Consider the following 12,276-nt stretch of genomic DNA (forward strand, 5'->3'; position numbering starts at 1 on the left):
AAGGAAGGAAGGAAGGAAGGAAGGAAGGAAGGAAGGAAGGAAGGAAGGAAGAAAGGGAAAGGGAAAGGGAAAGGGAAAGGGAAAGGTCAGAAAGACCCAGAATACAATCCCAGACTTCCACGTCCTACTTGATGGTCCTTGAACAAGTTATATCATTCCCCGGAAATTCCATTTCCTGGATCTAAGAAGTAGAGCCCTCATTTCTGTGAAGATCCACAAGGCAAGGGAAGTGGGGTAGTGTGGCTCACAGGGAAAGAAAGGCCCAGGGCACGGTTCTGAAGCCGCCTGAGGGTATGGACCCATGTCCTTGGGTGGATTTCTAGAATCCCTATTGAGATTTGCGCCATCTAAGTAAAATGAATCTGAAGAAGTCATCTGGAGATAAAACTATCCCTATGTTTGGCCCAAGGTCAGTGCTGAACAAATGGGAAAGTAAGCAAGAGAATGAATGGGGTAAATAGCAGAAGTGATTCGGGACTGACTGTCTCACCTCTCAGCAAAATCCCCAGTTGAACCCCTGAGAATAAAGGAGATTTTATTTATTTATGTATTTGTTTAACAAATATATGGCACTTAATTTGTGCCAGGCATTATTCTCAGTGCTTCACCAAGAAAAACCAGTTTAATAGTCACTATAATCCAAGGAGGTGTTATTATTATCCCCATTTTAGAGATAAGAAACCTAAACAGAGAGGTTTAGTACCTTGGACAACGTCACATAGCTGAAAAGTAGCCAAGACAGTTTTTGAACCCAGGCTTTGAACCCAGGCATTGTGGCTCTGAGAATCCACATTCCTTCTCTATTAAGGAGGCTAAAACGTCACCTGAAGCCTCAAGGAGCCTGGTACCAGTCACACCCATCTACAGCCGTTAGCTCAGGTGGGAAGCTGCTGAGATGGTGTTCAGAGCCTGGGTGCAGTACTCAGCCTCTGCCTTGATTCAAGAAGCCCAGTTTAAGGGCCTCCTCACCCACCCCCCAGGACTTTATCAGGAGCCCCCTAAGCCTAGAGGCCTCAATTCTTCTACCTAGATCTGTGAAGTGTCCTTGGGTCTGTGGTGGCACCGGCCACCCTGGGGCCTCCTAGAAAGGGTCCCCACCCCGCTTCACTCCAGTGGCCAAGGTCTGTCCTTGTGCCAAATGCAGCTGATCTGTAGTGGCTACCTGCAATACTGAATGGAAAAGAACTTGGGGTCACATCTGGGCTAACCAGGAAAGACACCCTGGTCCATCAGTGATTTCCCCATGGGCGTAGGAAACAGGTTATCGGCCACCGGCCTAGCATCTCACTCAAGCCCATGGCTGACGCTCACAGTCCTCTGCCCAAGCTGGGCTGAGTGTTTTCTCCTTGTAAGCTTCAGGCTGTTCTGCTACTACCTCAGTCAGGACTCTTCTGATTGCAAGTGAGAGAAATCCAGCTCTACCTGAACATGCCAAAAAGGAGAAATAACTTATTCACTTAACCGAATTATACAGGGGCAGATTTCTCAACCTCTCCGTCTCTCATGTATGCTTTCTTCTGGAACAACTTCATTCTCACGCAGATTCCTCTCTCAGGATAGCAAATATGGCTAAAACGGCTACCAAGACTGACAAGCTGGTCTTTCAGCTATAGTTTCAACAGAAGCTCCAGAGCTGAGTTTCACTGGCTTAAATTGGATCACATGACCTCCCCTAAGCCAATCATCTTGGCCAAGGGATGTTCCAGTGCGCCAGGCCTGGGTCCCATGTTTGCCCCTGTAATGAAATGGGGAGAAGGGGATGGAGATTAACCTCACTTGCCATCTAGCAACCTATGGTGGAAAAGGGCTGGCTCTCCAGAGGAAACTTGGGATGCCTTTCTCAGCATTTTAAACACCTAAAAATCGCGTTTTAAGGTTCTTCTGGGAAAAATGTTTACGGGATGGATTAGAGCATTGAGCATGTACTATGCCAAGCCAGTCTCGGCTCCTCTTCCCTGGTTCGTGTTTATAGACTTCAGTCCTGGGAAGATGGGTTCTTTCCTGACTCTCTTGATCATTCACATCAGAAAAGAGTTCTGTTCCTTGGGATTTTGTTTTTTAATTATGGGAAATTTTCAGATATAATCAAAAGTGTTGAAAATAATCTGTGTCTGTTCCTCAGCTTCAACAATGATTAACTCAGGGCCAATTTTGTTTCATCTATAGCCCCGCCCATCCCGACCCCACCCTGGATTACTTTGAAGCTAATCCAGACATCGTATATCTTTAAGATGCTCAGATTGCAAGGCCCTGCAGAGCTGGAGATTCCATTCTCCTTGAGAAGAAAGGAATCTGGCCTGTTATTGTACATCACTTAGCAGAGGAGAGTCTTGCCTTTCCTCCTCCATAAACATGGCCCAACTCTCCTTATTTAATATTATACTTTGAATCTTTATGAGTGGAAAACTGCACTTTGTTTATTCTTGTCTGGAAGTGCTCAGCTGGAGTGATTGCAATGTTATCTCCCTGGGCATCCCCACTATCCTCATCCTGCTGTTGTCCCCGACCCCATGTCAACCCACTTTGCCTGTAGCCTTGTTTTCTGACCTGCTCCCTGCCTCCTCTTACCTGATTTCTAGGGTCCCTTTCCCCATTCTCCTAGCATGCTAACATACACACAGTCCAGAGAACAACAATAGCCCAAAAAACTCTATTTCCCATTTTATAATCCCAACACAGAGCAATCTCTCTCCCATGCACCATAGCAGCCTACAAACTGCTGCAGATGCATGCATCAAAGAGCCATTCGGCTGCTCATGTGAACACAGGCTTCCCTTGCACTTCCAAATGCTATGTTATCTCTGCCACAGCAATACTCCTTGAATAGCTAATAAATGCAAAAGAAAGTTTGGGAGGAAAAAAAAGTTACAAAAAATTATTATTATTACTTAAAGAGCCAGAGAAAGATAGCAAGTTTCTTCTAAAGTTACAACACCATCGTTAGCAGCTGCAGGGTACATGAAAGCCAGGGGCCGGGGGAGGGAAGATAGGGCATATTTCAAAGCTGACTGCTGCAGTAACAAAACGCGAAGGGGGTGTTGTGTGGAATACGCCAAGTGTTTGAAGTGGACAAGGTTTCTAGCATGTTGCCTTGATGCCTGTACATACTTAATAACAGATGTTTGGTCTCTCTAGGCAGATAATTGTCCTTCTGTAAGGTTGACTTGACCTGCCTGAACGGTCCAGCTTCGAGCGCTGCAGCAGTAACAAATGATCCTAGCTTCTCTCTTTTTTACTAGGGAGATGCTCGGCCACGCTTCCTTTTAAGCACATAATTACTCGGCAGCAACTGAAGCCCATACATTCCCCTCTCCTAATGGCCATGGAGCCATTCGGTCATAATTTATGGGGACAGGGTTCAAAGTTTTAATAATATTTGGATAATATCATTGCCCACACGTCGGGGGCGTCGTGATGAATAGAAGGAGAGTGGGCTTATTTCGATTCCATGCATGACAGTGAGGACGTTAACGACTGGGTGCCCGGCGTGGCCTTTATGGAAACTGCCACCAGGCCATCAGCTCACGAATTATAGATCTGGGCATGAAAGATCACATAGGGATGTTGTTCATGAGGAACTATCCTGTTAGCGCCTCTTCCTTATGCAGATAAATGAATTGCAGGGAATACCAAAACAGCGTAAATAAGCCCTTAGTGGATAACATATTAGAACATCAACATAAAAAACCCAGTGCTGGGGCCTGCTTGGGGATATTTATGTTTATACTCTCTGCTCAAGTGGCTGCCTGATTTTTTGGCTTCTTACTGCTCACCTCATAATTCCAACCTCCTAACGGCACCTCTGGGTGTGTTTCTCGGATGCTCTGTGGTGCCTGTTGACATTTGTACACAAGTTTGCTCAGAGAAGTGCTTTTGGGTAGGCAGATGGGTGAAGGCTCGTAAAATTCAAAACAGACCTAGTTAGCATTGTCTTAGTGACATGGTGGGGTGACCCTAAAGCAGAGGCCATGCACTGGCAGGTGCTAGTGGAAGAAGAGGGGGCAACTATGTCCCCAAAAGTACAAGAAGAAGGGAGATGTTCTCAGCCATAAACCAGATAGAAAAGATCCTTGGAGAAGATCGAGTTCAACCACACTACTCTCAAAAAGCAGGTGGCAAAATTGAGGTTCAGAGGAAAGCAGGGACTCCCCCTAAATTATAAAACCTTGTTGCCAAGCCAAGATTACTGACTCCCAAGTGTCGCCCCAGGCTGCCTTATCTGGCCTGAGTTTTCTCTCCCCAAAATGTAAACATTCAACACTAGCACCAAATGATAGTGTTAAGACTAAAACAATGTTTGCCAACTTCCTCCTGTTAATCTAGACTGACTCACTCTGAACTTTGACAAGGTTCGCGTGCCGTGAGCAATCGTTGAACTTACACACTCGATATCCATTTAATCTGAAGGATTTATTTGGAAAGAACAGCAATTATAGCTGCACCTCAGAATAACTAGGAAACGGCGCATTTAAGTCTCTTTAAATAGCTTGCCGGAGTTCTAAATAGCTCCCCCACGCCCAGGTTCTGATCTGGAGTTCTCATTTGCCTGGGCCTTTTTACAGAGCCCAGGAGTGGTTTGGAGCAGGTTTCAAACGTGGAGGTTTGTTTCTCTACTGGGAGGCACTTTATGTCGAGGGCTTTCTGTTTTCTGACACATCTAAGGATGTGTTCTTTTTTTATCTTGCCAGGAGAAAGGAGGTAACAATGTTCTGCTGAATAAAGGCCAAGAACATTTACCCAGTTACAATTTTTTTTTAATATTCATACAAAAAATTAACTTTTGGGGGATCACAGCTTTATGAATTTTAACACATATATAGAATCATTTAACCACCATCACAATCAGGATACAGAACAATTCCACCACTTCCAAATCTCCCATTAAAAAGTAAAACCCCAGCCAGGGATGGTAGCTCGTGCCTGTAATACCAACATTTTGGGAGGCTAAGGCAGGAGGATTGCTTGAGCCCAGGAGTGCGAGACCAGTATGGGCAACAAGGCAAGACCCCCATGTCTACAACAATAAAAAATTTAGCCAGGCGTGGTGGTGCACACCTGTAATTCCCACTACTCCGGAGGCTGAGGTGAGAGGATGGCTTGAGCTCAGGACTTTGAGGCTGCAGTGAACGATGATCACACAACTGCATTCCAGCCTGGGCAACAGAGAGACCCTGTCCACTCTCAAAAAAAAGTCAAACCTTCCCTTGGTCCCTAACCCCTAATCCCCACTGATCTGTTCTCCATCACGATAACTCTGTTTTTTGGGAGTGTCATATAAATGGGTTTATACAGTTTGTCACCTCTTGAGACTGGCTTCTTTCACTCAACATAGTGCCTTTGAGATCCATCCAAGCCCTTGTCTGTATCTACAGTTCAGTCCTCTTTGTTGCTGAGTAGTATTCCATCACAGAGCCCAGACCTCGAGTCAGGCATCACCAGGTACTTACAGGATGAGGACAGTGGCTAATGGCTGTGATGTGTGTGCTGTGTGCACTACACTCCGTCCTAGTGTTTTACTTTACTAACTCGTTTAACCCCTCAACAACCTAATGGGGTGATTACTAGCATTATATCCATTTTGCAGGTTAAGAAATTAAACCATAAAGAGGTTACATAACTTGCCCAAGGTCATACGACTGGTAAGTCAGGAAGCACCTATAAGGTTAGAACCAGCCAACCTTCTGCTTCATCATGGGACATCCTAATTATAAATATCCCTGGAAGGGAGAGGAGAAATGTCAATCTCCAGGGAGGTGTAAATGGCTGACAACATTGTCTTGCCAAGAGCAGGCTGTGCCAGGGTTTGAGGAGGATAGCTGACATGATCAGGAGGAAAACAAGGAAAGGGGCCCAGGGATCCCACTACCACATGCCACAGAGAACCACTCCCAGCGTGTGCACCCAGATACCCACACACACCCCAAAGGGAAAGGGAGGTAAGCAGGAGAAGGCAGCACTTCACATAAATGCAGTGGCTAACAAATAGGAAACATCCTGGCCTCTGCCCATCCTACTAAGTCTCAGGGGTTGGGAAAAGAACCAGATCTGAGAATTTCAAATTAATTGCCATGAATCCTGGAACTGTCAGTCTCAGGCTTCCAACAGCGCGGTCATCAGCTGTCTTACCTAGGCTCCTTTGAAGCCTGAGATGTGGCTGCTGTCCTAGGAATCGTAACGACCTAAAACATAAATGTGGAATTCCAGGAGTGATTTCACCCAGCACTGAGCCTGTGGGGAAACTGAGGCCTAGAAAGAGAACGGACTTGGCCAAAGGCACATAGCAAATCAGTAGCAGATCCAGGATTGTAACCCAGATCCCTTCCTCCATACATCCACCCATTCATTCATTCAACAACTGAACCTACCATGTGCCAGGCACTTTACTGGAAGCTGGAGACAAAGGGTGATGAAGACACAGTACTAGCCTTCATGGAGTTAGTTTTGGCAGGAGAAAGACATTAAAACAATGATCACAAGCAAATGGATAATTTAAAGTCATAGGGAAGATTTTAAAATTTTCTCAAGACCCCCCTAGCAAGTGTGTTTCCAACTCACCTCAGCTGCTTCTATTTCCTAAATCAACAAGGTGACGTTTCCTATAGTAGTAAAAGCCTCCATGTGCCCTCTCAATAAGATCATGGAAAAGGTAGTTATGTCGTTCTATAACATTTTTTTTTTTTTTTTGAGATGGAGTCTCGCTCTGTCACCCAGGCTGGAGTGCAGTGGGGCGATCTTGGCTCACTGCAAGCTCCACCTCCTGGGTTCACACCATTCTCCTGCCTCAGCCTCCCGAGTAGCTGGGACTACAGGTGCCCGCCACCATGCCTGGCTAATTTTTTGTTTTTTAGTAGAGATGGGGTTTTATCGTGTTAGTGAGGATGGTCTCAATCTCCTGACCTCGGCACCCGCCTCGGCCTCCCAAAGTGCTGGGATTACAGGCATGAGACACCGTGCCCAGCCGTTCTATAACATTTTAATCACAAGTGTTGAATGCTGGCTCCCCAAGTACCACTAACAGCCTGTTGGTAAAGCAAAGCTGAATTGATTGGTCACTGCAATGAGGGAGAACACCACCTCAAAAGAGCTTTGGCAGTGCTATGGTTTGGATGTTTGATGCCTCCAAACATCATGGCAAAATATGATCCTCACTGTGTGAGGTGTGGACTAATGGGAAGTGTTTGGGTCGTGGGGTGGATCCCTCATAAACGGCTAGGTTCGCTTTTTGCAACAAGAATGAGTTCTCACTCTATTAGTTCCTGCAAGAACTGGTTGTTAAAAAGAGCCTGGCATCTCCCCTCCTCCTCCCTATTTCTCTTGCTTCCTCTCTCACCGTGTGATCTCTGCACATGCCAGCTCCCATCTGCCTTCCACCATGAGTAGAAACAGCCTGAGGTCCCCACCAGAAAAAGATGCTGGCACTGTGTTTCCTGTACAGCCTACAGAAGTGTGAGCCAGATAAATCTCTTTCCTTTGTAAATTACCCAGCCTCAGGTATTTCTTTACAGCAATGCAAACAGACTAAGACAGGCAGCATCTTAAATGGGGAAGGGCAAGGTTATTTTTACTGACATTCTCAAGTCTGGCTTAAAGAGTGTTTTCAAAGGGAGGAGGAGTTGGTTAGAATCAGGTAAGTACCATGCTGTGATAGGTTAGGACTGGCAGAAACAGCAAAGTGAGGGTTTTGAGGGGGCTACTTCAAAAAGTCTTAGAGGATAAAGCATTGAATGCTTTATATTGGAGAGTTGATTTTTTTTTTCAGGATATTCTGGTAATCAACCATAAAGTTAATTGGCTGGGCAAGAATATTGCTGGAATAGTAAAGTTATGCTAATAAAAACAGGAATAGTAAAATCATGTTATTATAAAAGTAAGCCATGTGGGGTAGATGGCTTAGGTTCTCATAGAAATGATACCTGTTCATCCTAAGCTAGCCAATAGAAGCAATAATTGTAATAACATCTACCACTCTATGCCAATCAGCGAATGTTAGAAAGGCATGAAGAAACCTATTTTACAGCTGCTGACTCTGAAGTGGAGAAGGGCCAAAATGCTCAGCCCAAGTCCTCAACTTTGAAGCAGGAAAATCAGAATTAGAATGCGAGTCTGTCTTTCTCTGTCTCTGCTCCATTGCCACTCAGCCAAAAGGAAAACAAAAGAAAAATTGCCCATGATCCCACTACCAATATTATTATTCTGCCCTGAATGTTCTCCTTTAGCTCAAGTCCACCTGGGGAACTTTGTTTCAGACTGAAAGGTTCAAAGAGAGGATCTTCTCTGTAAAACTGTCAGCAAATCACCACCTCCTCCTTGTTCATCACCACCACTACCATCACCCCCATCACCTCCACCACCATCTCTACCTCTACCACCTCCACCTCCACCACCACAATTTTCATCACCATCTCCACCACCGTCTTTACCTCCACCGCCTCCATCACCATTTCCACTGCCACCACCACCACCTCAACCACCACCACCATTTCCATGACCGTCTACACCTCTACCACTTCCACCACTGCCCGCATCACCACCACCATCTTTACCACCTTCTTTGCCTCCACCACCACTACTGCCAGCATCTCCATTACCACCTTCACCACCATCACCATCACCTCATCTCCACAACCATTTTCACTTCCAACACCACCACCACCGCTGCCACCACCATCTCCATTATCATCTCCACCACCATCATCACCACCTCCACCACAATCATTACCGCCTTCACCACCAGCACTACCATCACCACCACCTCCACCACCACCACTATCTCCACCACCTCCACCACCATCCCGCCACCTCCACCATCACCACCATTTCCACCACCATCACCATCTCTATCACCATCTCCACCATCATCTTCATCTCACCCACCACCATCATCACCATCACCACCACCTCCAACACCACTAACCACTACTGCCACCATCACTACCAACTATCTCTATCACCATCTTTACCACCACCACCATCTCCACCATCATCACCACCTCTACCACCACCACCACCATCACCATCTCCATCACCACCAACTCCATCTTCACCACTACCATGAGCACCACCATATCTACCACCATCTCCATCACCACCACAACCACCTGCACTGGGGTGATCGTGCCTTCTTTGTGACATTTCAGAAGGGCTATTGCAACATTCTCCAGGGGTCTTTGCAAGTTGTTTGTGCAAATTATCTGTGTTCTCACTAGATTGTGAGCTGCTTGAGGGCAGGGACCTTCTGATTTACCTCAGAGCCTCCGAGCAGCTTGCACATGGGCTGGCACAGAGAAAAAGCTCAGCCAGGATGTGTTCACTGAGTGAGGCCGCAGGAGATTCTGGAAAACCCAGATTCCTGCAAAGCAGGCTGAGGCAGAGTTCTTGGCTCCCTCCACAACCCTACTGCCTCAGTATTTCTGGATGCCTTTGGTCCTCATCTCCCACGCTGGTGTGGGCATGCCCCTATTTCTGTGCCCCCACACAAGCACTGAGCTGTTTAGAAGGCAGTTTCTGATGCCCCAGTCTTGGGTAATAATAATACTATTATTGTTACTATTATTATTGTGCCAGTCATTGTGCAGGGCCTGAGAAGTGAAGAGGAGGTCAGGACAGGGATTCAGTTTGGGGTAGCCTGCTCAGTAGACTGAACTTCATGGCAGCAGGCGCCAGTTCACTCAATGCTAAATTTCCAGTCTGCCAAACAAAGACCAAAAGTCAGCCAGTATTTGTTAAATGAAATGAGCTTTAATTCTAGATATTTACTTTTTAACCTTAGAATGAAACCCCTTAGTATAGTTGTTCTGAAATTTCTGAGTGCATCAGAAGTCACCTGGAAGGCTCGTGAAAGCCCAGATTTCTGGAAGGCTCAGTAGGTTTGAGATAGGTCCACTGATTTACATTTCTACCAACTTCTTATATGATGCTGATGCCACTGGTCCAGAGACCCTTCTGGACCACCACTGCTCTCACGGGAGGTGAGTGAGAAGGCACGGGAATTGTGAATTGGGAAGACCAGGAAGTCCCTAGCCCATCTTCTCCCATCCTGTACCCCCACCTGGCATCAAGGCTTTCCTGGACCATCAAGGCAAACGTGGGAGACCTCATCAAAGAGTCCAGCAGAAAGGCCTGAGCGGGGGCTGGGGCAGACCCTACCTGAGGAAAGGGTGGATCCCCAGGTGGCCTCTTGTTTAGCCAACAAACAGAAAGGGCAAAATCCCCAACTGGATCTGCTTGTTTGAGTAAACACCTCACAGGGCTGCCTTTGTAAACACCCATTGTCTACAGGCGGATTAAGAGTGAGCAGGAGCTGGGCTTTTTTTCTCTCCTTTTTTTTTTTTCCTTTCATTTTTTTTAAGCACTGAGAAAAGCCATTAAGGGATTAACACCCCGATTTATGAAAATGGAGGATGATAAAGGAACAATGGGGTGACAGCATTGTGTAAACGACATTGATTCATTTCAGAGACAGGGCTGTTAACTGGGAGAAATGGAGAAATAAATGGAACAATGAGGAGATGCTTTTACCAGCTTGTCATTAATTAGCCGAGAGTACAATTGTTTTATTGTCCTTTTTGAAAAATACAAAATTGGTAGGAAAATACAAGCACTGAGCAAATCGATTATTCTGTGTCACAGGCTGACATCTGCTTTTCCTTTTCTCCTGAAGCTTGCCTCCGGAAGTGGCTTCCTAAGGGAGGAAAAGAAACCTTTCCCCGGCAGGAGGATCTTGCAGGGTTTGGGAATAAAATGACCCCACTGCCCAAGGATACCCCAAACTTCTTGGCACTGGAGGGCGGCCTCTAAACAGGAGAACCCCACCTCCATCCTCTTCTGGCCTTCACCAGTGAAGGAGTGAGGGCCTGGGAGGTGGGAGGTGAGTGGGACCCCCCTGGGAGGCATCTTGCTGCAGCTGGAAGGACACAAGGAGCTTGGGGAAAGGGAGATGAGCTTCTGGGGGTAGCAAGACTGACACAGTGGTCCCTCCCATACCTGCTGACAGCTCATCCAGCACCACTGTCCGGGCTCCAGAAAGATTCCCTCTCTCCAGTCATTTCATCTACAACCAGGTGCTGAAGTGCCTGCACTATGCCTGTGCTGGGATGCATTGAATGAAAAGGCTTCTCCAGGCAGAGAAAGTGAGCTCAGATCAGGGTGGGTGTCCTGACCACAGTGGACTTTCCAGAGCTGTGAGAAGTGCCAGCCCTGCCTTGGAGAAGGACACATTTCTGGGTCGACGGGTGTTGAAATAAGATTTTGCTGGATCCAAGAGGACTCCCGTTAGGGTGAGCTGGAGAGGAAATGCATGGCATGGGCTTAGGGCCATGGAGACCCACGGGGTAGATGCAGAGCATGTCTACGGGGAATTTTGACGGAATAAAGAAGGCCAGGCATGTACAGGCTGGATTATCCCCACCCAGCCGCCCAAACAGAGATGCAGCTAGGGAGAGGAGAGAGGATGCTTGAATCCAAGTTCACCTCTCTATTTGTAAGCTCGGTTTGCAAATCCAAACATCCATGTTTGGATTCTAACCAGTCAGAAGAGTTGGCCAACTGGGACTATTTCAAGAAAGAATCTGACAATCCCACAAAGGGTTAATAGCACTTATAAAGAAAAGGAGCTCACAGAAACAGTATGCAAGGAAACTGTAAACAGCATTGCCATTGTCTTTGCCTTCTGTGACTACTGGTCATTGTTTGGCCTTTAATCTGCAAGCACTATAGATATAAATATAGCTGTCTTTATAGCATTGTATCTTTACAGCCCAAGATAAAACAATGCATCTTTATGTCTCTAATCTTTATATTTATATAAAGATATCTTTATTTGGAAAGATTAGATATGTATGTCTCACAGATTAACATTGACTGAACATAGATTTTTATGCATTCATTTCCTACATTCAATGTCTCCAATGTGCCAGGCACTGCTCTAGTGCTGGGTATAGAGCAGGGAACAAATGAGAACCCCGGCCCCAGTCCCCACTTTCATTCACCAGAGAATTACATTGCCGGATGTAAGAGAAAAAACTCAACAAATACGTACTAACAGAAATAGATTAGATAGTAATGAATGCCATGGAAAAAATGGAGCAGGTTTAGAGGGCAGAGAGTTGTGGGGGGTGCTGCTGTTTTCTATGGGGTGGTCAGGGAAGGTCTCACTGATAAGGTGACAATTGAACAAAGACCTGAGCTGGCAGCTGTGCAGGGGGCACGCTGTTCCAGGCAGAGGGCACAGCAAGTGCAAAGACCTGGAGGCAGGAACGTGCTTCGTGGGTTAGAAGC

Source organism: Hylobates moloch, unplaced genomic scaffold (assembly GCF_009828535.3).
Source record: "Hylobates moloch isolate HMO894 unplaced genomic scaffold, HMol_V3 SCAFFOLD_51, whole genome shotgun sequence".
NCBI classification, from domain to species: domain Eukaryota; kingdom Metazoa; phylum Chordata; class Mammalia; order Primates; family Hylobatidae; genus Hylobates; species Hylobates moloch.